Below are 27030 nucleotides of genomic sequence, written 5' to 3'. Positions count from 1 at the left end.
TGCTATTTGTTACATGGGACTTTATAGATATAACAGTTTTTATTAATTTGAGAGGTTTCCACTGCACAATGAGATGTCTCAGTATGACAAAGAAAGTATCATAAATGAATTGATTTGTCACCTATCAGAATGTGATACAGCAGTGATTTCATTATTGTGGTTATTTCCCTTCAATTATCTGTGAACTCGGGATGCTACATAGCATTCCCCTATCAACTGACAGAGAGAAAAAAAATCATAAAGATAAACATAAGTAGGTTTCACAAATAACCTTCAGATTATTGTGTTTCATAATTTTTCTTCCTTAGGGCACAGTCTTTAATGAGATGAACAAAATATTTATTCAAATGTTTTAAGTGTGATCTCCTAGGCAAACAGATACAATGTCAAATATTTTCTGTATCTGAACACGTAACAGTGTTGTTATGGAGGGCTGCATGCATCCAACAAGATACGGTTTGTCTGTAAGATAGATTTCCTTATGCCTATCACACATAGGATCATAAAAATGTACAAAATGCAAAGCGTTCTTACTGCAGTGAGTATTTAGAAAGATATGAGTTTTTCCACATACGCAATTGGGTTTATCAAAGGAACGAGTCTGCAGAAGTGATGTCGAATTAAGATACTAAATTCTCCTAGGTGTCTTTAAAAGCCCCAGCCTAAAACTCTGTAGCTTTATTCACATATTTACTCCCTGAAGTAGCTCTACAAAAAATTATTCTCTTTTCACCCATTGTGAAAAGGTAATTTAAGCAATCTTATATTGTGCTCATATGGACCTGGAACATTGATGAAATGTGTTACCACAACATGACTATAGGATGGCAATTTTGTAAGAAGTGAATTTTTAAACTTTGAAATCAAGCAAGTATTGTACTAAACTCTCTGCGATTTTGATTACCTGAGAATCTGGGGGAAAACCTGAGAAATGCTGTTGCTGGGGATGCTGCAGCATATCTTTTAAAATAAAAGTAGCCGATGATACCCTACTAGATGAATTTTTTCTCTTTTTTTTTTCTCTTTCTGCACTGGATGTTGTTCTTTACATAATAATAATAATAATAATAATAATAATAATAATAAGTGACACTCCTTTAGGACTTCTTGATTTTCTACTGAAAACAAATCCCAGGAGTGGTCATCAGTATCTCTTGAATTGCAGTTGTGACTAGAGGCTGGGTACCTGCCTGGCGATACAAAAGGAGATTGTGGCTTCTTGTATGAATACTGGAACAGATATCAGATGCACTTGGCTTTCAGGTAGTTGAAAGAATGATATAAATTCATAGTTCCTACCCAGAGGTGTGAACAGTGCTACATTTTGAGTTCCTTTTATTAAATCTTAGTAATTAGTTTAATTTAGCCTGTTAGATATATCTTAGCAACATGCCAAGTGTTGATTTACAGGCTTTAGATACTTGAGCATGTACCACATTCATGGGAAAATCAATACACTTGGTAATTAACTTGTAAGTTTAAAAGCTTAACTTCTTGTTAGTCAGAATTAGCCAAATTTTAATTCTAAATTCAACCTCTCTACATCCCCTTAATGCTTGTGTACTTCATATCATTCTAGTATCTCCCTTCTGAACAGTTTCCAATAGTTTTCAGAATCCTTTTTGAAATGCAGATGCCAGGCCAACATGTCCAGAAAGTTGCCGTTCTGCAACAGAAAATAGATGCAAGTAGATAAAATTGACCCACTTAAACGAGAGTAGAGGGGGAGTGTTTATCCTGCTCAGTTTTAGACTTCTTCCTATGTAAGAGATTTCTTTCCTCCAGGAAGTTTTTTGAATATTTTTTCAGATGATTTATAAGATTAGTGTCAGATTATGAGAGAATTTTAAAACAATAAAGTCATATCCCAACCGACTCAGTTATGAATTTTAAAATTGAATTGACAGAAATTTACAAGAAGTTTAACTTCTTACTCCGACTGGTGACTTGCACTTGGAGCAGGGATGATATTTCCAATAGTACCCCAAGTTTGACATGCTGCAGGGTCTGGTGGGAGTGGAGATCCACATTCCTCCTCCAGGGATATAACTTCACTGCCTTTCACCAACTCTCTTAAACCTGACAGCAAAGGAGTATCACAGAATATAGTAAAAAATAATAATAATTATCACAAATTATTATAACAGTTTATTAAAATGTGGAATGGCAATCTTTAAAATATTGAAAATTACTAAAAGTAAATGAAATGTCTCACATAATATATGAGAAATAAAGCAAGCACAGTTCTGTATTCATTGTATTCTTTGTGGTTAAGAAACTGGGTGAAATTATATAGGAGCACATTGCTATGGAGCACCACACTGTATTTTATCAGACCAGTGGAATACATGACATTTGAAGTCAGAAAGACAGGTGTATTCATGCCATTTTATTCTTTCTGTCTGGCCTTTGCTTTCACACATTGTATGTGGTTACATCAAATTATTCATGTGCACTAATTCTAGGTTTCATTCATGGGTTTGAAAGATGAAGAGACAGATTCAAATATGGGAAAAATGACTAAACCTGAAATAAATTCAAGGTGAACAAGTATTCCTGCCTCCTACGTTGACTATTTCATTACCACTCTGACCTCTAATCACTAATAAAGGTTTACTCTGTCTGGCATTAAAATAGGATAATATGTGCAAAGCATATCTTTCAGAATAATTCTGCGGCAACAAATGAGTGTCTCCCTTAGTCTGTGTGCGTGTGTTGAAAATATACATGTAATAGGATATTATGTCTGAAAACTTGCAACTAGTGAAAAAAAATCAGGAAGGCATGGAAGTGACTGCAGTTTTTATAGCAAAATCAAAGTAAGTTCATAACCAAACAATGTTCTTTAAAAGGTTGATGATTGTGTTCTGATTTTAAGTATCTCCATTTCTGCTAAAAAGAAGCCTTTTCTCTGGGAACTCATTTTGCTTCTAGGTATTTAATGTATGGATGATTAAAAAAAAAAAAAAAAAAAAAGATATTTCCTGTATCTAAGTGATCATAGTTGATCAGTTCAGAATACACTAAAAACATACCCCCTTCTTTTTACTTTTTTTCTATTTTGTGTGGTTGCATTAATTGTGTTTGTTATATAGCAAAGAATGAAGTGTTTTATAGAGAGAAAGAAAAAGGAATTCTTATTTCTGTGATCCACTGTCACTGAGTGTACTACATTTTCAGAATAAGATCAAGCATAAAAACATTCTATTATTCAGGAACCTCCTTATCTCTGGTAAGAAAATAAACATTTTTGAGATTTTGCTTGTTGTTGAACAGGCTGTTAGTTGTACAAGCTATAATGAACAAAATCTATGAGATCCTGAAAGCCTTATAGATGTCATCATTTTGTCCTAAATGTTATGCCTTTAGTATCATAATCACTTTTATTGCCATCTTCCTGTCATTTGTTAAAAGTAGCAGCAAAGTCTTCCTGCAAAGTCTTTCTGCAGGTAGGCTGGAGTAGGCCAACTGGTTCAGTCTTTGTTCTCTAATTAGTTCATTTTTTCCTGAGTCAGTTTTCAAGCCTGAGGTTTTTTAGAAGGATAGATGTTATACAAGCTACCTTGCAAATATCCAGAAACAGTTTCACAGGTGATTTTCATTGACCTCAGTAACATTATCCAGTCCTCTTATCCCACAAAAATGCTCCCCACTTGAGAAAGGATGACAATAACAAAACAACAAAGAAAAGCTCTTCTGGACAACAGGATGTCCTCTTCTCAATGTGTATTTCATGAAGACAGAAGTAAAAAATAGACATGCACGAGTAAACTTTGTTGGCATCTCAGCAGGAACAATACCTTATTGTTCACCCTCACCATGACTTTGGTGTACATACCTTTGGACAGAAATGATCTGAAAATATTGAAGGGAGATCTGAAAATTGTAAAGTCCATTTCAGATCTCACAATAAGTTTTCATTATGAAGGATAATAGTAGCATAATGATGTCTCATGGTTACAGGCCATCAGAAACACACAAACATGGAAAGAACAAACTTAGTATTGATTCATCCTCTATTCATTTGCAACAGAATCAAGATGCAGTTTTGAACTCATTTATGTCTCAATATAGCTAAATGAACTTGGAAAAATTATACCAATTTTAAACCACAGTGGGATCAAAGTCCCACCTTCGGAGTTTGTATCAGAAGATTCTAAGCAAAAACACTTCAAATTACTTCATCCTCATCAATGTATTCTTTCTTTCATTTGTTTTAACAGTCATCTAAAATGATCTTTTTTCAGTTTTAAAAGGCACTAGGAATTTGGTTTTATTTTTTTTTTTTTTCTATTTTAAGGTACATATTATGAATCATACAAACAGGAGAAACAATGGAGAAGTAATTAAGAAGAAAAATAGGACTCCTTTGTGATTATATAATCAGTTGTGCTGTTCTTAGTTTTTCAATATTTCCAATTTCCGCTTGTTGAAGCTACTCCAAAGAAAGTAAAGGAAACACTGACCAGCCCTCTGATATGAGCTGCCAGTATCAAGAGAGCTGCTTGCCTATAAACCTGTCAGACTTCATTAATACTTATCTAAATCTTAAGAAAATCCTGGCTTGTGTAATGGGAAGTGTCCAAGGTAAATTATCAGCTACCTACAGAAAACTATGTCCTTAAAAAAAAAAAAAAAAAAAAATCTTTTTTGGAAGAAAAGAAAACCACACTATCTAGTATATTAGACTTACACTGTTTTGATGTGCATGACTGTTGTTTTTTTTAAATGTATTCATTTATTAAACTGTGAGTAGTACAGCAGAACATTAAAAGTTTCTAGTATGAGTACAAAATCTTGCTCAATTGGTTAAAAAGCTTTTGCGGGGTTAGAGTTAACCCAACCTTATATGGGAAAATTGTACCCAAATACTCAAATCTACTTGAAAAATTCTGGGGTAATGTTTTGTGTAAAAGTGATTTAAGTATCTCAAAAAAATGAAATATTCTGCCTTCTACCTCCCTTTCAATAAGACAGACAAGTGGATTATCAATTTTTTTTTCCCCTTCTTAACTATCTTATTTTCTGGAACTATGATTTCAGGATGATTCATCCCCTTTGGAGAATTTCCATTGCCCTTACCAAAAGAATTTGGCTTTTAAAAAATTCTGTGGTCACAGAACAGATACTGAAGGGAAGGCAGTGGTGTTATTCTCTCCTTTATGATGAATACATTACATGATTGGTTTCTGTTACTGGGCTAGCTAGTTCTAGAGAAACACCCAGAAATGTTTATAGTGTGTGTGTTGGCATCTTTTCTTGGTGGCTTTGTGCTTCAGGTGTATGCTCCAGTTCACGTAGACAGTAGTTTTTTATGCAGGTCTCCTAAATTTCAAAGTTACCAGACAACCAGATTATAAAGGGAGAGTATGTCTTTTGTTTCTCTTCTCATTAAAGAAATATTTTAAAAATTTCCCTGTGGTGTTGAATGGCTTGAAGAGAAAATGCCAATAGCAGTTAGAATATTTTGTAGTACAGGAGTTTTAATGGCCTTTTGTAGATGGACTTTTAAACTTAAATTCTACTCAGAACTTCAGCTAATCTGGATTTCCAGCATCCTTGATTCATTTGCTATTTGCCATGCCTTTAGGGCATGAAGCCTAAAAAGAATTAGAACCCTTCATTCCACCTCTGTTGTGTTGGGTTGGCAGCTCCAAGTTAGCCTCTCACGTTCATTTCTGTTATTTACATCTGGAGCACCTTTTAAGAATATTTTTTGTTTCCATACAGAAATCTTTTGTTTCAAATGAAAGCAAAGGGTCTTTTTTATGCAAAGAAACAAAGTTCCTTTCTGTTCAAAAGCAACCTTGGTTGTTTTTATTAGTCCACCAGATCAAACTGCAAACTAAGACACTTGCACAGAGACGGTTGGGGGCACCCTTAGAGCAGTCAGTGTAGGTCCCAGCATGGGGACCAAGCGACCGTGTCATGAATTGCCAGGTGTGAGCGGGGACATGTGGGTAAGGCCAGAGGTCAGCCAAAGTCATCATCACTGCATGACAAACGCGTTCCTGAGCTGCAAGGCAAGCAGTATTTGTCTATGATCCTTGTCATAATCTCATGGTATATTTACTCCTGGTAGATGATAGTTTTTGGTGTCCTCCACCATACAGTGAGCAAGTGTCACTACTGACTCTCCTGTGAGGCAAAGGAGATAGTGTCCACATCATTAATCATGGGCACTTATCTAGCAGCAGGGGCCCATCAACCTGTGACAAGTTTCTATTCCATGGACATTAACTCCTAAATGCTGTCACAGTCCTGCCATAGATTGTAACAGACAGCAGAGAACAAGAACAAGGAGAGTTTCATAAAGCTTTTTTTTCCTTGAGTAGAATAAACTTCCAAGTAGTTATTTTTGCCTCCATTATTTTGTTAGACCTCTAAAAAGTTTGAAAAAAGGTCAATTTCAACTGTACCCCAATCCATTTGGCAGATACTGATTCTCTTTTGCCTGTTCCTGCTGGAGTTTGATCATTAACATCCTCTCTGTTTGCTACTTTATTTGTTCACTAACATGAACCTGGGATCAGGGCATTTATTAGCATAATTGTTACAAGAGTATACAGCTTTGTTCCTGAGTAGGTTTGATATAAAGAGTGGCTAATTCTCTTTTAAAGTCTCAGAAGTGGCTGATATTTTACAAGACGGATCTTTTCTTTCTTTCTACAGATGATCTTTTTAAACAGTACTGACACACATAAAATACGGAAACTACTTATAAAAAGTATTGAATTGTTTATGTACTTCGAACAAAATAATCAGAACTGGATCTGTTGTGATCACAGACATGCTCCCTGCCCAAGTGTTAATCTTACTGACTTAGGAAATGAATACTGGTTGTAAATAAGAAATACAATGAATAAAATAATTTAGGAAGAACTTAACTATAATGTTTGTAAATAAATGTATACTTTTTTTTTCCCCCAAAGTGTGTGGAACACAGTCATATCTGAAATTTCAATATTACCATCATAGGAGTGAGCTGCAACATGCAGATCCCTAATTTCTGCATGTCACACAGGGGTTTTGCTGTTCTAACATCAAAAGTTTATTAAAATGCATTATAGGAGAGAGAAGAGGTGGAAGGAAAGAGATCACATTCCTGTAGCTTGTCATGATTTTTCATATCTTTGGTAAAGAACTTCAAAACCAATTCAGTGAGCCCACTCCCAAATGTCTCGGGAGGAGCATGGTAAGACTGCCTGGGACGTAGTGAGGAGGTTCAGCATGGTCTCTGATGCATCACCTACTTTGGAGATAAATAGCACAGGGCCCCTTTGGGACTTGCACTTGCTAGAGGCTGCCACAGCCCCTAATCATTTCCTTGATGCATGAAAAGAAGTGTAAAAAATAAAACTTTTTTGTCTATTTTTGTGGCAACTCTGATCAGACCCAACTATTAGAGATACATTCTCTGAAACACTGAATTGTTGTTTTGCACCCTAAGGCACCAAAACCCCGAAGACCTTGAAATACAACACAAATAAAAAGCATCTGTTTTTGCCACTAGAATATGTGTATTAATACTGAAACAGGACCCTTAGATGCTGAGAAGGAGCTTTTTTTTTTTTTTTTTTTTTTTCTTCATATTCCCCATTATTCAAGAAGTCTTTGATAAAAGCAACGTCTTGTGGAGGTCTGAACAGAAGGTCAAACCGGCTCCAAAGCCTTCAAGGAAAATCCACTGTGACAGGAGTAATTCTGTTGCTGCATCTGGAAGTGGATATCATTGTTGTCTTTTATTGCTATTTGGACATATTAGCACAATAATACTATCATATGTGATGTAAACATTTTGTATTCAGAGCATGCAGTGCAGGAGATTTCTAGCCCTATCTGGAGCTTCTGAGGTTTGACCCAGTAATAATATTGCCGTCTTTCAGTGAGGAGGCATCACGACTGTCACTGCTAACAGGCGGCTGTGACCTTCCCACAGCAAACTTTATCGGAAAGCTAAGTAAGGGCTCTTAGGAACTCACTCCGCAGGGACACCATGGCAGTGCCGTGTTAATCGCAGCGGCCACAGACCCTTTGTGACGGGCTCTTTTGTTACAGAGGGCAGGGAGGTGGGATGCAGGGGCTCGATCTGGCAGCAAAGGCAGCCCTCTAAGAGAAGTGCTAGGAATTTGGAGGGAGAGACTGTGTGAGGGTGTCAAGCTAGGAATCCCTTTGATTCTATCTATCAATCAGTTCCTAAAACAATGTATTTACATTTCTAAAAATGCAGAAGTGACTGCGGTGCATTGGGGCTGCGGAGGAAGCGAAGGCGGGTTGTATTCCTCTGCCTCCCTGTAATTCCAGCCTTCTTTCACAGCTGTAAATCTTCCTCAGAAAGCTTTGAAAGTCTTTTTGAGCATTAAAAGCTTGGGTGGTCAGGGTCAGGTGAGTTCCTTCCTCCCTCTTTCCCCACACAATGAATAGTTTTAAGAGGCCTACCCTTCTAGTTAGGTTTCCTTATCTGCCCTTTTTATGTCCCTCTCCCTACAGGAAACAAAGCGGCACATACAACTGGCTAGGGACTGTATAATTCCTAATGCAGATTTAAAAGGTAAAAATCCTCCTTTTCTTGCATATTCCCAGAGGACAGGATCAGTACCTAGTGATCCCACCTAGTCATAGATGCAGTTATGCTTGCATGTTGTGGTGCTGCCTTACCTGAGATTATTGCGTTGCACAGGAAAAAAAAAAAAAAAAACAAGCACCAATAAATAGCTTCCAAAGCAATGAAATGCTCTGATCTTAAAATACAGGGCCATATTCAGGTCCTGTTCATTCACATGCAAAAGATACTGCTTATATAGTCATGTGCCAATTCTACTTTTTACTCACATGTGTCTGGTTTTGAATACCTGCTTTGATCTGTGAATGAATAGCACATGCTGTTGCAGATAATAGGACATGTTATGTATTTTGGCAGAAAGCAGCTTGAAAACAATGTTTTGTTCCAGCAGTGATTTAGAAGATACAGGATGATGCTCTGAACAGAAGCTAGACCTTCCTTTCCTATTGGTTATTTTAAAAATGTCTCATGTGCCTGTGTAAAAATGCCGCAGATAGCTGTGTTTCTCAAAGGTTTAACTGCAGTCTGCAGCACATACATCACATTAATTCCTTTGACTTTTAAAATTTTTATCTCCCTATTATTGTCTTATATCGACAAAATGTCTGTACCTTTGAAAATGGAAGTCTGATTATTAGGACCCTTCCAAGTCAGGTCTTGTCCATATTACGAAATGGGAACAAGGTTTAATCACAATTACCTGCCATGCTGAATATGATTTGCTCTGATCTACAGTGACAGGTCAGTTACGGTCGTCATTATGTCACATCTCCATGCAACAAAATTTCATAATGAAAGCAAGTCCACAGCTAGTGAGTTTTAGGAAACACAATGCACCACTTGTTGTATATGTAAGAAAGAGACTTTCATGGAACTGTGTGTACTGGGTTACATAGAAAGAAACAGTAAAAGCTGTGAAACCATACTTTGTATCTAAACCACCTTTTAGAAGCTTTATTATCAGCAGACTGTTTTTAAAAAGTGATGTTCTTTCAGTGGGGCCTAGGAAATTGGGGTATTTGTGACTGCAGTAAGTATCCTCAAAAGGACAAACTTCCCAGACCTACATGAATTTCTGGACGTCTCAGAGGAGACATCACAGCTTTTACAGGAGCTGGGACAGTGCCAGAACTACCTGTCTTCAGGATTAATTCACAGCTCTGCAGAAAGTCCTTCTTTGTAAATCTAAACCGAGTTAAGGACTGGATGCTAAATTCCTTTGGTTTCAGCAAGACTTTGGATCTAAATAACCACATATACTTCATTATTTTAGTGTTTGATAATGCAACTTATTGAAGAATCTTGTAATTTATGGCATCATGCCAGTAACTGACCAAATCAAAGCCTTCAGCTTCTTATATTTACCTACAGAAGAGCTCTTTTTCAGTATTTTTTCTCTTTTAGGAAATAATCCAGAGTATTTACAGTATAGTTAGTGTTGTTTTCCCCAGTTTGTTTCTTTTGTTTTTCAGATGTCAAGACAGTTTCAACTGGGCCTTGGTCTTTGTTTTCTTTAAACCTGTGTAGCCTCCCCTCTCTTACTAAGAACTCAGTTTCTGTATGAGTTGTGATAGTCAGGACAAACCTCTCTTTCTTAACATTATGAGCCAGTTTTATCATTTTGGGAGACTAAATCTGGATTTCTGCATTTATGTCCCTGGAGTGCATTTATATGTCATAATTGCAGAACTTCTTTGTTATAGTTTATATTTCAACTTGTTTGTACAATGAAGTTATAATAATAGGGTCATTATTTCTAAAGTCAAAGTCCGCTATTGCAGAGATGCCTGGCAGAAGGTAAATTTCAATAGATCATGTTCAGCACCTCATAAAAGTCAAGTGCTTCCAGTGGAGCCCAGAAAAAGAGTAGCACCCAAACTGACATTTTGGAATGGGAGCAGGATGCTGGGTGAGACAAAACTGTGGCACATGTAAACAAGTGGGCTAGAAAACCTGCTGTATTTACTGAAAGTTGTGTATATTACTGCTCTAAATTTACTCTGGCTTTGAATGGGGCTGCTCCTAGTTATTCTAGAGTAGTTATTCTGAGCCCTAAACAGTATTGTAGTGGGATTTAGTCCCAGAATTGCAGTCAAGCACTTGCTTTGGTGTTTGAGTGACTCAGACAGTAATACCAAATTCCTAAATCAAGGTGAATAGTACAATGCTATCTACTAGTATGAAAACCATTCTGTTTTTCTCAAATTTTGGCATTGACTTGACCCTGTAGCCAGCCATACACAAAGAAGTTACATGGCCAACATCCACCTGATTTTCAGCATAGTTGTCGTGGCCTAGAGAAACCTCTGTCCCACACGCCTAGCAGGGCCCGAGTACCCACCTCTGATCTGCTGAGCCACCTCCCCTGCTGATTTGCTCCACCTTGCTCTGTGAGTACTGTCATGAAGGTGTTCCCAGCCTGATGTGGTCACAACAAGTGCTAGCTGGGCCCCACTACAAGCTCTCCCAGCAGTTCCCATCTTTGACTTCTCTGTGAAATTGCCTACTTCCTACTCTATTACGAGTTCCTTTCTAATGACTGCAGTGTTTGCAAGGGAATGGAGGCACATACTTGTCCTCTGGGTGCATAGAAACTACAGAAAGTTTCAACTGTACTATGGGAGGAGAAATCCTGGTGCTGTGCTGATGGTGGGAAGAAATTAATAGTGAGCTTTAAAGAGAGTTTTCTCCCATCCAAATGCCAGCAAGGCCATTTGGGTGGGAGAAAAGAATGATGGGATTTGCTTGAGGTTTTCCGTTTGTTTCTTTTGATTATTTTTTATTTACTCCTTTGAACTTTTGAGAGTTGAAAGCAAAACCTGAGTAATGTCTTTCTCTGTCACACACAGCAAGACAGTAGAAAACAATATCACATTTATAGGATGAAAAATAACTCCTGCAGCACTTAAATGTTGGTGTCAGGCTGAGTGAGCAAGCTACATGATAAAAGCTGTGCTGCACTGCTGAAGACAAAACTCATCCACTATGTAGTGTGTCTCTTACACGTGGGTCAGAGTGCAAATTCACCACTCACAGGAAGTTTTATTGACTCAGTTGTAAATTTGCATGGGATATAGGCAAGTGTAGACCTAAACCCAGAAAGAAACCCTCAAAATGAACTCCCTGAACACGCAAAAATCAAATGCCCAGTTGCAGTGAAAAGTTAGATGGCCTAGTTACCCCTGGCCCTGGTGTTGTTGAAACCATGTTTAAACATGTCATCAAATATTTTACTGCTCCTCTTCTACCCCCTTGTTTCCATCCCTACTTTCAAGTGTGAAATGCCACCAGCACTTCCAAGTATGAAAAAAAAAATCTCTGCCTGTTTCTGACAAAAGAACTGCGTCAGTTTCTTTTGTCTGCCCAGCTTATTTGTCTCTGAAAAGCCATGCCGTAAATTTCACAGGCAGTCAGCTATGGTGGCTCTGGCAAATGTTGCTGTCCTTGCTGCCCATCTCCCTGCTGCTGGAGAAGATTCCTCTTCTCTGCAGTAGTGTGAAGAAACTCCTCTATCTCTGCCAGAATTAAGAAATGGTGAATTCTTTACCTCTGTTTTATGGCTATTTAATAGTCTTCTTCAGGTAAATTTACTGAATAGTGATGCTGTCTCTCCTACCGCCAAAAAACTTCCTACTCCCTTCAAAACTTTTCGAAGGAGATCTGCCCTGCTATGGAGAAGGCCATGTATTTAGCATCTCTCAGGAGAATTACAAGCCCAAAAGATACATGTTTCATCTAAGAAGATGATTTTCCTGTTGCATGTTTCCTCATTGTCCTGGTTTCAGTTAGCACAGAATTAATTTTCTTCCTAGTAGCTGGTGGAATGCTGTGTTTTGGCTTAGGATGAGTAGAGTGCTGATAACACCCCGATGCTTTAATTGTTGCAGAGCAGTGCTTATACTAAGCCAAGGACATCTCAGCCTTTTGCTCTGTCCTGCCAACGGGCAGGCTGGGGGTGCAGTAAGAGCTGGGAGGGGACAGACCCAGGACAGGTGACCCAAACTAGCCAAAGGGGTATTCCATACCATCTGACGTCATGCTAAACAATATATAGGGGTGGCTAGCCGGGGGGAGGGGGCCGGACTGCTCGGGGTTAGGCTGGGCATCGGTCAGCGGGTGGTGAGCAATTGCATTGTGCATCACTTGTTTGTACATACTATTACTTTCGTATTATCACTATTGTATCATTATTATTATTATTGTTATTATTATTTTTGTTATTATTATTTTCCTGTCTTATTAAACTGTCTTTATCTCAACTCACGGGCTTCACTCTCCATTTCTCTCCCCCGTCCCAGAGAGGGAGGGGGGAGGGTGAGCGAACGGCTGCGTGGTGTTTAGCTGCCGGCCGGGTTAAACCACGACACTCATGAACAGCACTTGTACACGGACACTCATGTTCCAAGACTATGTAGGCTTTTGGCTTAGGTTTAGGCTATTGGCTTAGGATTTTCCATCATAGCTGAAAAGTTCCTCCACAAGAATTATGGGTTAATTGTTTCTCTTTCCATGTATTTAGTAGTGTCTAATACTACACTGGACTAATAACAAAAAGAAAAGAGTGAATCTCTCTGTTACTGTTTATAACTGACTAAGGTTTTCCGAGGGGTCAGGAATGGATATAGGGTTCCTAAGAGAGACAGAGCTGATGGGCCAGAAACACAGCTGGAGCCCAGATGGATACAGGTGGGAAATACCCTTCTCTGCACGCAGACAGGACCTTCTTCAGCGGCATGGTCAGAGGCACTGAGGCACGTGCCTGGTCCTTACCAGAGCAAGCTAAGGCTTGAGGAGATTTTCTATTTTGCTCCAGTCTAGTCCTGGAGGCTTTGCCCTCTAGTTAACTCTCTTGTCTGGGTCTCTAAATTTAGTAAAACTAAGTCTGTCTGGATTAATTTTCTCCTAGCCATGCATCTTATATAATTGTGCCTGTACCTCTGCAACTTTACCATGGCTTGTTACATTTATATATTAATAACAATTAATAATATAATTAATTAATTGCCTTTTTCAGAATTGCATATAAATACATGCAACACTTGATTAAAAAAAGTCTCCTGTAGTTTTGAAATGAGATTCAGTGCCAGAAATAAGTACGTGCTACAACTTCCTTCTCTTTCAAAATGTAATTGAGAATTTGTATTCAACTCCTTCCTTGCTTGCGCTTGGAAACTCCCCAAAAAGATGTTTTCATTTTCACATTGATGAACTTCAGGAATAATACCCTGACCAAATGTTAAGTAACAGAGACATTCTGGGTCTGTTGGCTAAATTTTTTTTTTTTTTTTCCACAGAAATGGAAAGTTTCTACTGTAATTGCAATTTTAGATAGTTGTACTTATGCTTTAAATAAATAAAAGACATAGAACAGAAGAAAGATCTTCCTGAAGAATCCACTTATTCTATTATATAGAATATATATTATATTTTATTATTCTATTATATAGAATAACTTATTTCATGTGCTATATATGTGTTTTTTGCTGGACTGATATGTTCATAAAGGGGATTTGTGAACTTTTTACGTTTCTTCATCCCAAAAAATAATAAAAAAATAAAAGTTCTCTGAAATTATTTTTAAAGCTGCTACCCAAGATCTGTTAGTCAGATGTGATTAATAGTAGAGATTTCTTAGTAATTGGTTTGCACAACTCTATTCTTAAATTTGAAGGGTTTAAAGCATGTGTTTTTGAACTTCAATTGGTCTGTCTTTACTCTGATGCTAAAGTGAAGTATTCACACAATAGTATCAATGTTATGATTTGCTGGAGCCCATAAAATCCAATTCATGATCTTATGTATTTCCATTGCAGGTTGGGTGTCTAGTTTTCTTTATAGCTCAATTTCCAAGAATCCTGAACTATTGACAAAGTATTTGCATACTTTAAATGTGCAAACTTTACAAAGTTTAAATATCCCTTTTTATTTATTTGTATAATGCCTTTGCCTAGATCGAGGAACGAGCTTTAAAAAGGAGGCTGGAAAAAAATTGTCGTTAAAACAATAACTAAATTCTTTAGGTCAGCTCTTTATGTGGCATTAAGCAGCTTCTATTGAGCATTTGGTAGTCTGTGATTTTCAGCTTATCTCTTCAGGTTTTTCCACGATAAAAATCCATCAAATTAAATAATCTATAAAACAACAAAATTAATAACAAATGTTTAATTTTGTAATGGCAATTGAAACTAGATAAAAGTTTAAATAAGATACAAGGTGTGGGATAGATATATAGTATTAGGGATTTTTGGAAATACACCTTTGGTGCTTTTATTTCTAATAAAACTATTCATGTGAATTGCAGAATCCTTAGTACAAAGACTTCAAAGGTGTCAGTGTTGAAGTGGCATCTGCCCTTCTCATCTCATCTGAAAATAAGTATCCAGGGAAGGTTGAGAAATATTAGTTGCACAAATGATAGAACAATACAGCTGATGGACCAGACCACAGTTGCAATTAACATTTGTGTTTTAGAGTAAGTCAAAGATTCATAACTAGAGCTATTTTCTTTTGTTGAATTTTTCCGTGTTAATAGGAGTAAAAAAAAAAATAAATAAAAATTAAAAAAAAATCTAAAAGAAAAAGCAAATGGCAAATAACACTGAATTTATGCTCTTTTTTTTTTTTTTCTCTACAAAGAAAGAGATTACTTCTAAGTAATGGTTCTAAAATGAAAATGTTTTTATTGAATGATTGTTTTCTCTTGTGACTCACAAAGAGAAAGAAGAGGGGCTGTTATGAAAAAGCTGCCAGTCTATAAAATTTAAATTCTTACCAACTTTAGCTTTAAGGACTTTGGGACTCATTTCTCATATGCCACAATGCAAATGTAAACTGTATTTTACAAACACTTTAGGGCTGTTTTATAATGCCAGAACTAAGAAAAGTGCCCACAGGGTAAATGAGAATCAACCACTAGCCGGTGGCCAAAGCCTCCAGCCTCCAGTCTGGATTAGGACCGTTGAGAAAATGTCTGAAACAAGTCACAGTCTTTGAAATGTTCTATTCAAAACTTCTGTTGCTATCAATTTGACAGGGAAAGAAGGTCTGTTTGAAAGTTATACATGAAAATGTCAGTGTTTGCACCACATTTTTCATATTTGTACATAACTTTCTAGATTTTTCAAGAGTCTCAACAGACTTTATCATATTCTGTTTTATTATTCCATTCTGCTTTCACTGATAGGTTGTACAAATGACTGGAGCCACTCAGGGCAGAAGTGGTGGTTTGTGCCAGCAGGTTCTTACATTACCTGCAAGTACTGCAAGTGAAAACAGCATACTTTGGGATTAAAAATCTGTGGAAATCCAAATTTAATAATTAGATGCATTTAGGTCTACAAGAAATGTATTTCCCATACAAAATATACCCTATTTTTTTATTGGAGAGTGATTTTACCATTTGAAGTGTGCTATAGCAGCAGAGTTTTAGAGACCTGTTTTCCTACGTGTCACTTGCTTGTGTCCTTCTGTGGTATTTGCAAGTCATAATCAACATAAATAGCTATTAGCATGTGTTGTGCTTACTTAGCTGGCAGAATTGCGGAGAACAAAGGCAGGCACTGACTTATCAGATAATTTACTCTTGATCCTATACCAAATCCAAACAGCCTTTCTCCTGGGTTATCCAGTGCTTCAGGAAACACCCAGATTCAGAATCCCTTCTTCCAGAGAAGAGCTGGGTTGGAGAAGAGATCTCTAGGATGTCTGGCCACTGAAGAGTGGCTTTTTAGAGCTTGTGGTTTGTAATATTTGTTCATAGAGAGGAGTAAAAGATCTCAAAAAACTTCTCAATGCAAAGAGAAACAAAATGAATTTTCTATTTTTTTTTTTTTTGATGGCTTTTTATTGAGAAATTAAAGGAATTAAAGTAAATCAGAAATCAGTGTTATAAGCTGAAAAGCACACAGGCCTTACTTCAGCAACTACCTGAAGAAAACAAAAGAATATCCCAGTCCAAAAACAAACAAACAAACAAAAAAAGTTTGTTTTGCAGCGAAGCCTCCTGAATAGTAAAAGCCATAGACCTTGACCCAATACTTGCCATGAGATAATTCTGGAAATTCTGTACTTCCTGCAACGCCCTGAATACTCTGCAAGAAAGTAGCAGAAAGGACAGGATAATTCTGAGCTCTTTATGCCCAAGAACAAGCTCAGTCCCCACCTATGTTCTCACTAATTTCACCTCTCCCATGGACAGAAACCCCATCAGCTGAGAATGAGACAACAGTTTAGTGAGTGAGGCAGCAAGTAAGGAAAAGGGACTCTATTTTGTCATTTTCTGTTGCCATGAACTTTCTCTTCAGGACTGCATCACACATGATGCAGAATATACCAGATAGGGCCCTGGTGAGAATAAAGGAATTGAATATTGCAAAGTGGTGCAATGGGAGCCATATAGAAATACTAAGATAAATACAGATTTGATAAATTACTGGCAAAGGCACTGGAGGGAACAATACAAGATGATGCAGTCAGGCTTTTTCATCTCTAACGCCTGTGACCCTGAGAGAAGACATGGCTTTCCAGAGCTCAGCACCCGAGGCAAGATGTTTTAGTCATTTTATAAATAATTACCCCCTGAGACCTCTCAGATTCTAGAATAATAAAATGTAGCTGTAGGTCTTCAAGTGTGCTGATATACAGATGTCCGTTTCAGAACACATAGAAATACTGCAGGCCCACACTGTTTAGCTCAGATTGCCACTGCTAAGGTGTGTAAGGTGCTCGGCAAGGCATCTGCGCAAATTTATCTCCTGGGCTGCACCTATTGCTTGGTATGGCATGGGTTTGCTCTTAAGGCTTCCAGCATGTTAAATGGAGAGACACGCATGTCCTTCCTGGTTGCAGTGAAGACAGCTCCCAGAGAGCTGAGGATTTGTCCCAGTTGTCTCTGCTGAGCAGCCTTTTATTTTAGCTCTACATCTAGCAACATCTAGTAGCTAACTTAAAATAAAAAAAATTCCAACAACTATTGAAGGGACAGTCATCGTTTTTGCTCCTGACATCCTTGTTTCTTAGGCCTGTTAAGCAAAGGGATAATTTGCTGCAGAGGAAGTATAGTAAATAGAATACATTTTTACAAGTATGTGATTACTAAGGAGTACCTTTATAAATATGCATAAATTCATGCACTCTCTGAAACAGTGCCACCCTATATGAGCTCTCACAAAGGTTCATATGCACATCTTGTTAATTTGAGGCTTCTTAAAGGCCTTTTTTATATCTTCTACAAGATGTTTTGTCTTGAATCACTTTGCCTGACAGAAATATTACTTACACTAAAATCTTTAACGTGAGATGCACTATAAAGAAGTTGTTTCATTTAATAACATTCATTGTATTAGTTCCCCCTAAAGTAATCACTTTGATGAGAACACACTCTGTGTTCCTTTATTTGATCTGGGAATAAAATTATCTTGTTTTTACTTGAGTATCTCCTTCTTATTTTTCCTAGAATAAATAAACATGAAGCTGTCACTGCAGAGCAGGCACTGCCTCTCCCTGTTAAGAACCTTTTGATTTTTGTGTTGAGAGATTTTTTTTCTGCACAATGATCCTTTTAGAATATGCTTAGAGTACTATATTTTCTTGTTTCCTTGTTTCCCATGTACATAAGTAATGACAGAGTTCCTGGTGTCCCAGTAGATTATATGTCCTATTAAATTTTATTTCCTCCTCATAGAACTGATCAGATTATTTATCATCAATAAGTTATTTAATGTATCAGGCACTAATAACCCTAATCATCAGGCACAATAACCCTAATAATCAGGCACTAATTTTAGTAAAATTACTATTATACCAACTAAGGCTACCAGTTGTGAGATTTGGGCCATTTTATACCATTAAAACATACAGCAGCTGGTCTGTCAAGTCTTATGCATATGCCTGACTTGTGAATTAATCACCTGCATGGGTGTCACGAGTTGCTAAACTCATGTTGTGGACCTGACCCATGTCAGGGCCTCAGCACTGTCTTCTATACTTCCATGGGGCCACAACTTCAGCTCTTTTTTAAGTCTTTGTAAGATGGAGGCTTCATTGCAAAATCTTTATGGTATGAGCTTAGCTTCTGAAGTGAGGAGATAGTGAGGTAAGTATGCCTTCTTCCTCATTTTCACCAAGTAAAGATTTGGGTGATTAGTCTTCATCCAAGCATTTGGGTTAATCAAGTGTTGGAGGATGATATTGATGAGGATTGCATCCTCTTTTAGGCCATAATGAACAACTACTTTCAATGTAAGGAGTAACATGAGTTGGAGAATAATGCTGATAACTTACATTACTACAGTTTTTAAAATTATTATTTGAAGGATCAAATCACAAAACTATTCATGCTAAATCTTGTAACCTCCTTCAGATGGTTCTGCTACTGCCTGCCACATTCACCAAGAGCCTGCAACATGTGGCTTCTTGGCAGTACTAGCCAAAGGATCACAAGGTAAAAAGGAAAAAAGAAAAAAGAGCCCACCAGCTGTGGAAGAAATGGGTCTGTCACAGACAAGTTATTGTTAGCTGTGATGATATTATATGGTAATATATATGTTAGCAAGATGACATTGCTTTGAATCACAGCACTACACACACTCACACCAACTCTAGCTGTGGGCTTTCAAAAAGCTGTAAATGTGGATTTGGTTGTGTACTGCTTACACTTGATGTACTAAAAATCAGCAAAATTCTCTGAAAGAAAACTAGAATTTCCTGGGCTTATTTACTACAAAAGAGGTTATTGCGTCATGAGATGTAAATGTTGGATGCTTGTAATTCTGTGGGAACATCAGCAAGAAACACTGGACTGCATGGTTTCTGAAAGTCCAAAGTGGTAATCTATTTGACGCACCTCCAGGCTTTCAGAGATGCATTTAAATGACACGTTATTATTTGTAGTTTTTCTTCTCATTTTGGAGACAAGCCAGAGCCTTTTTACAACATGTTATGTTGGTGACTGGATAGTTCCGGGGGCTAATGAGGAGACAGAAGATCACAGTGAACCCAGTGACCATTTCAAATCCAAGTAAGTATTGTTCATTTGCTCTTTAATCTGGTATCTAATCGAAGTAGGTGTTAGTCTCGCTTAGTCTTTAATCTGGTAGCTATCTGATAAAGGCGTATGAGAAATGAGTTGACTGTGTCAGTGCAATTTGCCAGACAGTTGTAAGAAATTAGCTTCCAAACTGAGGTATTTATTAGTAGCACTTGTGAAGAAGCTAGCAACTCAACAAGAGCAGAATTCTTGTCATCATTAGTCAAAGGACTGACACACTTGAAGGAAGAGGATAAATACACTGGGCTGTTTTACAGTTTCCTTGCTGAAAGAACAACAGCACTTTTTCGCTCAGATAACATCAGAGGCTAGTTAAAGAGTGGAAAGGAGGTGGCTTTAAGGACCAGGGAGAAAAGCAGATGCTGGATGTTTCCAGAGAAGATGGAAGAAGAGCTTCCCTGCTGGACCCTGGGGACAGCCTCCCCCTTCCTGGTGGTCTCTGTCCTCTGTGAAGGACAAAGGGCCATTGTGTCACATTGTCCCCCCAGCTGTGTAGCTGTCACTCTGAAATCACTCACCCACGTTACAGTCACTTGCGGTTGTGAAGAAAAGCTGCTCACAGCTGCAGGACAGGGAATCCCTGTCACAGTGCTGCTGCGAGGTTAAAAACAAGTGGGCCCTACGGTCAGGTTTTTCATTTTTAATCTAGATTTTTTAAGAGAGCATTTAATTGTATTTACCTCTAGCTGTTTTTCATCGATGTTGAGAGGATCATCCTCAGGAAACAGTCAAGCTCTCTTCTCACCCTGTGTGAGACTTTGGTGCTTGTTTCTATTTGAATCTTTTGCACCCTAATTCAGAGATGTGCCTTTCCATCCCCTTCTTAACAACTGGAAAAGGAGAGGTCAGCTCTCAGTAGGCTTCATTAGTCCCTTAAGAGGCTTTCAGGACCCCATGGCATGCACCACTGGGAGAGGTATCCTATCCAGCCTGAGATTTGGTGCCAGCCCTGTGCACTGTCCCCAGAGCCCCACCAAAGCCACCCCACCACAGGGCAGCTTCATCCAGGCAGCAGACTTCCTGGGGACTATGGCAAGTGCTGACAGCTCTCGTGGGCTTGTTAGCCCAGTATCATCCATGGGTAGGTGAGGGCAGGTCTGCTTTTATTTTTTCCTAATTCCCTTTCAGTTAGACAAACTGTAAGTGGATGAATATAAACAAAGAGGGAGCAGTCTTTGTAATTTATGAGCAAACATTATAGATTATGAGCTGAGGGACGGGGCTCAAGAGGCGGCAGTTCAGCAGCCAGTCAGAATCACCGACTGAATTTTTCTTTACTTACTTTTAGGGTTTTTAGTGCCCTCTGGAAGGACATCAACAAGATTTAGACACAAGCATATCACTGCTGTAATGAACACTGACAAAAGATTCAGAAACGGGAACTGGAAATGCATTTGCAATAGTTCTACTTTGGGAATTGCTGCCATAATTACACCAGTTTAGAAAGCAATCCCTTTATAAGTGCTTTTACCCCATCATGGATCACACCAGGGATTATAGCATTTTAATGATCTTGGTGACTAAATTGTAAAACACCTATGAGAGTACAAAATCTAGGAGAAATTTTGGCTCCATTGAGGCCATAGAAAAACTCCTACTGACTTTGTTGGAGCCAGCATTTGAGCAAAAATTCATCCTAATTTTCCAGGTATGACTGGGTCCAGTCACAAAAAGGGGCTTATAATTTTGCCTCGTACTCTTAATATGTGACTATGAGCAAAATGATACTTCTCATGCACAAATACTACAAACACCTTGAATTTTATTTCACGAAAGATGTTATGACATGGAATACACTGTTTCTTCATGAAACATGCACCTTTTAATAGCAGTTACTGAAAGGGTGATATATATATGCCTATTTCTCCTGTCACCAAATAAAATGAAATTCATAGACCTGCTCCTAGCTAACGTGATACACTTTTTATGGCTAAATAAGGCCTTGAAAATGAAAATCTTCTGCCCTTCTCATGAGGTATATAGATCCAAATTAAATGAGCAAGTTACATTAAGGCACCTGCAAACCTTGAAAAGGGTGTATTGGCTTGTTCACGCTTCCCATGGATAATAAACTCACTCATCAACTGTCTTCTAGAGAGCAAGCCAAGGAAAGTGAATGTTGGCCTGCCTTAGCTTCCTTTATATGTTCTCAGTTTTCTGAAATCGGGCATATCTTCTGCAGATAGGACTATAACAGATTGATAGATACCTTAGGATCAGTTTACACATGAAAAGGTAATGATTGATCCCTGGCTACTCTGTGAACATCCATTTAGTTCACTGTGCAATTTCAGAAGTAAATCAGAATAACTGGTTGAAAAATAAAAGGAGGTAAAAAAGCTCACCTTCCTTCAGCTTTAGAAAATATATGTTGTGTTAGGAAAGGTGTTAACAGACAACATGTTTTACCTGAATGGTGATAAATATGACCAAGCCCCAACATTTTCTCCAGTGTGCAGACTAGCCTTTGCAAGAGCCTGGAGGGATCCCCACTGGTCTCTGCAGGATTTGGCTTGAGCTCCTTTGCAGGAATGAGTTCATGCCAGTGGATGTAAATAGTCCCCTGGGGCTGCTGTTGCTGAGGTTTTTATGTATATAATAATGTGCTGGCTGGTACAAAGATGGGAAGTTGCAACCACATTGTATGTATAACTCCGCACCACTCATCCTTATCAGTAAGAGACCTTTGCAAGGACAGAAATGTTAACAGCCATAAACATGGGGGGCCAGGCCACCAACCACCGCCTGCACCCTGATGGCCTCCAGGCAGCCAGTAGCAAAGCCGGCCCCTGGGAGCATGGGGTAAGGTAAGCTGATGGCATCAGGAGAGCACAGGACTCTTCTGACTCACAACAGAGCCAATAAAAGGCACTTCTTATGGAGGAGCCCCCCTTGAGGCTCACAATTTCCAACACTCCCAATGGCTGTTCATGCTGTGTTATGGTCTTTTCCCTAGTGTGGCTCCTAGGCACCTCCTGGATAACAGAACTCAGCACCATCTGAAGACCTTTTATTCTAGCCTACAAATAACAAAGATCAAGTAATGTTTCACTCCCAAACTGTCACCAAATGTCTCTGTTCTTACATTCAAATCTGGTAGAAAATACAAGGGAAGCACAGTTTTCTACCCACATCCTTGTAGGAAAAGAGGACGGCATGGTCAGTGGTCACATTTCGTTAGTCAAAGATTTGAGGTTATTCTCCTTCCCTTGCCAGATGCCAGCACTTGAAGTTAACTGAAATGAAAATAAGATTGAAAGGGCCTTTGATACTGATACAGTGCCTTCTCTTCATGTGTGCTCTTTATCGGTACTTTCAGACATCTGAGCACCAAGTGGAGCCTTGTAGAATTGGCTGTTCTTCACGTTTTTAAGGACTGTTTTCTCACTTATTTCCTGTTTTCTTAGTAGCAGCCCCAATCCCATCCAGAACCTAGATAATAATTGCATTGGTATCTCTGCCAGCTTTGTTTCAACTCCCTTTCTACTCTTTAAACAAGCTTGGAGCTCCACTTATTCCCCTTCTGATACATAACTTCAGCAAAACTTGACTTGAGGCCAACAATATCTAAAAAAGGAAAAAGAAAGCTTGGGCAGAATAGGAAACAGGTAATTCTGCTGCTGTTGCAAGTGCTGGAACTTAGACTTAGCATTTTCTAATAACTTTCTCCAGCTGCCAGTTACTTGTTCAAAATGAAACACATATACCGCAGGGGGAAGAAGGCTGATGCGTTTCTAAGTTAAAAGAAATGTTGTCAAACATCTGTGTGCCACCTGGTAGCCTTGAATGAAATTTTCCCGCCTCCCAGCTGTCGCTTGCCTCGCTCTGCCTCCCCTGGTCGCCACTCTCTGCTCCAGCGGTGGCTGCGTTTTGGTGGGTTTGCACTTATAATGTCATGCCAGAACCCGTAGACTTCATTTTCATCGAGTCCAGACTCCCATTGGAGTTCACCTGGGCAAGGAGTCAGGAAAAGCGAGTGAGGACCTCAAAGCCCCGTCTGGAGCATCAGAGTGCGCTGGGAGCCAGCGAGACCCGAGGCCTTTCTGCAGGATGCAGCCTGCACGCGAAAACCTCAGCCCCCTGAGCGCCCACCCAGAGCAACAGGGAGGCCTGTGTTGGTGTGGGGCAGCCCCAGCACCCCTCTGATTTCTGAACAGAAAACATCAAAGGCCACCCAATCTCAGACTGCCGGCTCCCTCTCCTGGCAGAGCACGGCAGTGGGAACTGGAGGGGGCAGAGGGGGCTGCTCGGCACCCCGGCTGGCAGCGCAGGGGGAGCCCTGCCAGCAGCTTAGTGCGGGATTAGCGGAGCAAATCTATTCTAGCGAGGAACATCTGTGACATAGCTTTAGCCGCATAGAAAATAGGTGCTTGAGCACAGATAAAACTTCATTGCTGCGCATTATCTGCAGCCCTTAAGGTTGGGGGTAGTGCAGTTCATTCTCTAATGCTCTGACACCAGGCTGGCTGGGCTGCGACTCCGCTCCAACACCGCGCGGCCTTCCCCTGTTTGCTGATTGTAAACACCCAGCCCACCCTGCACTTCCCAGCCTGTAACTTAGTCCTGGAGAAACACTCAGATACTGTCAGGATGAACCAGTCACTGTGGCAGGTAGCGTATGGCACAGGGGCTCTCATGAGCAGCCTCCGGGCCCCACAGACGTGTGCTGCATTTCCATATATGAAGGTGCAGCCTCCTCACCAGGAAGCATTCACAGCATCCCGGTATGGTGAAACACGGGCCGAAGCCATGTCCCTGGACGTGACATCCACCTCAACACCAGGCACAGAGGGTGACGCCTGCTGCCTTGGCACTCATGCTCTGTCATGCCAGGGAAAGCCACCTCAAACCCAGCCTGGGCTGGCCTGGTCACACTGGCCACAGAGAGCCACCAGGCCCCATGTGCTCCTGCGGGCACAGCTCCATGATGTAGTGGCTTCCAGCCCCTGCCAGGACTTTTTTAGCAGCTTGCTTGAGGGTTTTTTTAATTTTCAGCAGAGTTTATGGCTCACATTCATGAGGAGGAGTGGCTGACAGATAGACATGCTGTTTTCTGTTGTGGTTGCATTTTCGTCTAGGTGTTGTATCGGAGCAGTCTTCCAAAGCTGGTGATGCTCCTTTGCAGATCAGTGACTTGCTTCAGGATGCCTCTCACTCTCCTGCACTAACTGCAGCTCCTGCTGAAGTATGGTCTTTCAGGCCTGTGAAGGGAAGATCAAGCTGCACAAAAGGGATTCATTTGGGCTGAGGCTGTAGCCAATAAAATGCCTCATTGTAAGTTTACCATTCTGGTCATAGGAGACTTTCTGTATATTAGTCAGAATGAAGTTACTGTTTCTTCCTCAGGGAAAGAAAAGGACGTATTGTAAAAAAGAGAGAAAGACAAAGAGGAAAGCGTGCTTCTGGATTTTGCAAATATCTCTAAACGTCACTACAAGATTTTACCTGCACGCTCACCAATTTCATGTTAGGCATGGTAAGTGACTTATCTTTGCCTTATAGTAATGGAAAGTGTTCTTAAAGACACAAAGGTTGCTCTCTAGCAGATACTCATCCAGTTCCTTAGCTAGTACACATTCCTGCAGCCATCATCAGGCTGTGGTCATATTCTGTCCTACAGAGTTAGGTTATTATTTGCTCAAAATGGGTTTCAGTTAAAGGTATTATAAAAAAGTGTAAGTCTATTTGTGCCCTGGAAAATGGTAGTTCATTTTATTCCTTTACCTTTGATCAGTATTTTGTCCCTAGAAGTAATTACAGTTTTGTGATAAAACCAAAGCTCAAAATGAATTTACTGTATTCAGAAATATGTCTCACAATCGATCACTAAGTGTTGGGGAACACTCCCAGCTAACACAGCATTACTGTTACCTGATTATATGTAGCTATATTAATCAGATAGAGGATATATTTTCAGACATCTGAATATGTTAATGTTTTTTCTGAGAATGTTATCTTTTAACTCTGTACCTACTTTTCTCAGTTTGCACATTTTCTTAAAGTATAGAAAGAATGTTTATGTACTTCAGGTTGTGATTCCCCATAGCTCAGGATTTGGCCCATTGCTGTGGTATGTGACACAGCTAGTATTGAGAAAAAGGGAGGTTACACCTAATGCTTTTTTTTTTTTTTTCCTTTTTATTTATTTATTTTCACCTGCTCTCCAGCCAGACTAGGTAATTAGCTTGAAATTTGAGAAACAGTTTGTGGTCTCAGATGGAGAAAGCAAAGATGAGTCAGTAAGGAGGAAATTTTCCAACCTGGAGCAGCACTGGATAAAGTGGTGGTGTTGGCCCTTCTGAGCAGTAGCAACCCCGGCAGCAATTCCTCCTCTGAACCTGAAAGTCTGCATTTCCTGAATCGACAGGCCCAGAGCAGGGCTTGCTCTTACCACCATTACTCATGTCAGAGCCCTAGTCACGTCGCTGACTACATGTGTGGTTTATGTCAGTGCACGACATGGCTGGTACCTGTTTTGTAGCCATGAGACCAGTGAGTAGTCATTTCACTAAACTTTGTAATTGATCACTAAGGGATGTGACAAACGTCTCCGTTAATCAGAGTCCCTAAATCAGAGCTGATTGGAGAGGGAACTCAGCTAGAAGCAGTTGGGGCTGATACAAAAATAATGGGGCAAAATGATGGTATGGCTGCTTCTGTGTAGCAGATCAGTTTAAATGCTGGACTCTTATAACCCTACAATTTTTTACAGGAGGAGAGGGTTATGTGTGCCCATAGGCATACATGGCAGACTGCAGCTGGGTACTAACTCTCTGTCTTGTAATTTTGCAGGTCAGTGCCACTCTGGGTAGAGCCGTCTTTCTGCCTCCCAAGCACCCGCTCAGGAAGAGATCTTAAAACACATTGTTTCATGTAAAAAACATTCAGTTTTTTTGCTTCCGGAAGCTGATGTAGAAGGACAGCGCTGCTCTTCCTTAGTTTACAGACCAGTTTGGCCACACAGCTTGCTAGGTAAGGACAAGCCAGCACAGTTGTATTAGTGCCAGGAATATTGCTACTGATGGAGCTGACTGAACCGTGTTATATCAGCTGCATCCATGTCAGAGAAGCATGTCCAAGACTAGCTGCAGCTAACAAGGCTCTATTTGAGGCGAGAAAAAATAACAACAGAGTGAAATTTAGGACAATTTCAAGTACAGAACAAGCATTATGAACAGATGAGCCCTAATAATGCTAAGGTCTTCTTTATATACAAACATCTTCAGTGGCAAGAAAAAGAGAAATTCAGACAATAATAGAATGAGCTAGAACAAACACTTCTTCCAAGTGGAGTTTTTCTGTATTTCCCCTGGGATTGAATTGAATGGGGGAAGACAAAAAAAAAAAAAAGAAAAAGAAAAAAAAAAAAAGGAAGAGCGCAAACTGCTTGCAACACAGAACAAACTCTGAGTGCCAAGAA

General features: G+C 39.3%; 1 long non-coding RNA gene across 3 annotated transcripts in view; it reads left to right on the top strand.

Moving 5' to 3' along the window:
- Positions 1–27030, top strand: part of LOC101793336 (uncharacterized) — a 542658-nt gene that overhangs the window by 511590 nt on the left and 4038 nt on the right. For all 3 annotated transcript variants that reach the window (XR_005266771.2, XR_005266770.2, XR_005266772.2), the window contains 3 exons: positions 19474–19580; positions 24957–25086; positions 26403–26582. This is a non-coding gene — a long non-coding RNA (uncharacterized lncRNA). The remainder of the gene's footprint in view (positions 1–19473; positions 19581–24956; positions 25087–26402; positions 26583–27030) is intronic.

The sequence above is a fragment of the Anas platyrhynchos genome, chromosome 6 (assembly GCF_047663525.1).
Source record: "Anas platyrhynchos isolate ZD024472 breed Pekin duck chromosome 6, IASCAAS_PekinDuck_T2T, whole genome shotgun sequence".
Lineage (NCBI taxonomy): Eukaryota > Metazoa > Chordata > Aves > Anseriformes > Anatidae > Anas > Anas platyrhynchos.
The sequence above is the reverse complement of the archived record's forward strand: the minus strand, read 5'-3'. Positions and strand labels throughout refer to the sequence as shown.